At 39.3% G+C, this 3,514-nt stretch overlaps 1 pseudogene; it reads left to right on the top strand.

The window, feature by feature from the left end:
- The first annotated feature begins 2,346 nt into the window (after positions 1 to 2,346).
- LOC109263295 (60S ribosomal protein L31-like) lies at positions 2,347 to 2,718 on the top strand (annotated as a pseudogene).
- The last annotated feature ends 796 nt before the right edge of the window (positions 2,719 to 3,514 follow it).

Below are 3,514 nucleotides of genomic sequence, written 5' to 3'. Positions count from 1 at the left end.
CAGTAAGGCAAAACAAACAAAAAGCCATATATTACAACCAGTACTATAAGGAAGAACCAAAATAAAAATCACTAGGTGATGTCAAAAGGGCCTGAAGGAAATCGTCACAATTCAGTCTTCTCTTATACCATGTTGTATGGAACCTCTACACCATTTTGTCATTTTGCAGCATGCTGCCATTTATAAATAATGACACTTCCCAAAAGACATGGGGAACACAGTTTTCCGTGTGTGTGTGTGTGTGTGTGTGTGTGTGTGTGTGTGTACATGCCCAAACTTTAGCGATGACTTTGTAAACATTCTGGTATCTAGTTTTCTCTCCCTCTGTATCAATAGCACCACCATCTACCCACTTATCAAAGCCAGAAATCTGAGTGTAACGCCTGAGTCATCTGTTTCCTTCACCCGACAGCAAGTCCAATAATTCTTCTTCCAAAATAATCCTCATCTCTGACCTCTCCTATCCATCTTCAATGTCATCTCATCTCTTACCTGAATTAATGAGTAGCTTCTGAACTGGTGTCCCAGCTTCCAGTTGAAATTTCTATTACCCCAATCTCCTCAGCAAAGTGATCTAAAAACATAAATCAGATCATTTCATCCTTCCACTTAAAATTTATAATAGTTTCTTATTGCTTAAAATACGATCCAAACTCTACTATGGTCTCCAAGATTCTACATGACCTCGGTCTGCCCATCTCTCTGGCTTCATCGTATAGACTTGTTCCTACTCCAGTGACAGTCCTTCCAGCAGCTCTGTCTCACCTTTGCCTTGGGATTTGCTCTTGCCTCTACCTGGAATGCTTCACCCTGGCTGCCCTCATGGCTGGCTTCTTCTAATCCCTCAGGTTTACTTTTAGTTGTCACTTCTCCAAGGAGGACTACTCTGACCACCTTCATGAAGAAGGTCCTTCCCTCATTATTCTCTAGCATGGTATTCAATCTCCTCAGAAAACTTATCACAGTCTGCAGTAATTTTATCCATTCTGTGTTTACTTGCCTGCCTTCCCCACTAGAATGCTGTGTTTAGAGAGGTAAAATGATAATAGCTAATACTTTCTTTGTGCCACAGTCTACCTTAATTGCTTTATATGTGCAAGCATAGCCTGCCAAATATCTCCCGAAACAACACCTTTTGTTTTTTGATACCCAAACATCACAGAATGTATGTATCTCTCAATACAGAGTTTGTTTTAAGCTGATGGAAAATTTTTATATTTATGTCTCCAAAAGTCCAATATAGTTTAGCCAAACAATGTGGGGGGAAAGGTTTCCAGTTTCTTTCCAAATTCAAGGGGTAAAACAGCAGCAACAATCATAGACGTTTTGAAAAGCACAGTGAGTATCCACAGAGGGGGTGTAGTCTTGGATGTTGCTGATGCTCAGAATGACCTCAGAGTGTCACGCTCAGAGTGAGTCATGCTCTGTCACTGGCAATTGTCCTGAATGCATTTACCGGTGCTTTCCATATTGAGCCATTGTTTTTGCTGAGAGCTGTACAATGAGTACCAGAAAAGTTCAGAAAGTTTTAAAGAGAATGGTAGATAAGAAATTACACGGATAAAAATAATAACTACAATGGAAAAGATGTTGCTGTACATAAAACAACTGTTTTAAATTTTTTGGTGATCAATATTTTAAACATTTTGCATAAATGTGTTACATAGATGTGTTAAGGAAAAAAACCTGTTTTTCTATCCTCTTAGATTCTGTCTTAGAGACCTGCAAATTAAACTGACAAAAGACAAATTAGCAAGAGAAAAGACAGATTTTTATTCCTGTATATTTATTTTTCACTGAAAAATGAGACTCAAGTAGACAGAACTTAGAGTTTATATATCATCTTACTAGGGGAGGGGGAGGAGCAGAGCAACACTTCCAGGAGAGCAAATGACTTCTTAGAAAGAGGGCATAAAGGGCACTTATGCAAATGAACTTTTTGAAAAATAAATGTGCCTTTAGAAAAATAGATGGAAGATATGATAGTTTGTGACAATGTCTATCTGGGTATCATGCAACTTCTGACTTTTCAACTCCAAGAAGAGAAGATTAGAGTTGCTGCTGGAGGGTGGGGGGTGCATTTATAACAGTCAAGCTCTTTTTTAAGGCTCACCTTTTAGGCAGATAAGACTTCTTAGGAACTCAGATGACTTTGTTCAAAATAATTCCTATGCCAAAGTGACATTTTGGGGGGAGGTATATCCTGATCGCTTCCAGTGTTTTAGTATACTTTAGTTGTGCGTTAGGAAATTGGTTGGGATTCTGGGTTGAAATGTAATATATTATACATATTTTTTTCCTTTTAAAATAATGTGAGCTCTTCCTTTCCAACCCCAGCCCAGCAGAATGGCTCCTGCGAAGAAGGGGGGCGAGAAGAAGGGCTATTCTGTCATCAATGAGGTAGTGACCAGTGAATACACCATCAACATTCACAAGCGCATTCATGGAGTGGGTTTCAAGAAGCGTGCCCCTCGGGCACTCAAAGAGATCCAGAAATTTGCTGTAAAGGAGATGGGAACTCCAGATGTGTGTATTGACACTAGGCTCAACAAAGCTGTCTAGGCCAAAGGAGTAAGGAATGTTCCACACCATATGCAAGTGCGGTTGTCCAGAAAAACATAAGGAGGATGAAGATTCACCAAACAAGCTCTATATGTTGGTTACCTATGTAGCTGTCACCACTTTCAAAAATCTACTGTTAACATGGATGAGAACTAATTGCTGATTGTCAAATGAAGGTATAAAACTGCATAAATAAATAAATAAATACATACATAAGAAATAGAACCCAGTTAGCATCTTCACACAGAAAATCTAATTTTCAGATGCAGATTATTAATATATACTGAGATACCATTATTAATTCACTTCAAGCAAATGTCTGTCTTATGTGATAGGTATTTTTATTCACCTTCCCTCTTTTTGTGAGGTATGTAAAGGTTAAGTAACAAGCCCAAGATTCTAATGGAAGTAAGTAGCAGAGCTGGACCTGAACCCAGATATCCTGAATATAAAACCTGTCTTCTTAACCACTTCAGGGGCTAAAGGGCCTCTCCCAAGGAAAGAGCCACATCTATCTAGTGCACTGTATGTATCCCAATGCCTGACAAGGCTCAGCCCGTAGTAGCTGATCAATTACTTATCCCAAATGAATTAATTAATGGGTTGAAGAAAACCAGAATAAATTACCCCCAAATATGCCTTTTTGACATAAAAATTATTTTCAGGTGAAAGCAATTAATAAGTAGCAAATGCAGGGGTGCCTGGGTGGCTTAGTCAGTTAAGTGTCCGATTTCGGCTCAGGTCATCATCTCCTTGTTCCTGAGTTTGAGCCCTGTGTCAGGCTCTGTGCTGACAGCTTGATCCTGCTTAGGATCTGTGTCTCCCTCTCTCTCTGCCCCTCCCCTTCTCACACTCTGTCTCTCTTGAAAATAAGTAAACGTTTAAAAATTTTTAAAACAAGAAGCAAATGAAGGAAAAGGTCTCTCTTCCCTCCCCCTACCCTGCCTAAAGG

Source organism: Panthera pardus, unplaced genomic scaffold, assembly GCF_024362965.1.
Source record: "Panthera pardus isolate Hobbes unplaced genomic scaffold, ASM2436296v1 HiC_scaffold_17, whole genome shotgun sequence".
Taxonomy (NCBI): domain Eukaryota; kingdom Metazoa; phylum Chordata; class Mammalia; order Carnivora; family Felidae; genus Panthera; species Panthera pardus.
This window is presented reverse-complemented; position numbering and strand designations above follow the sequence as displayed.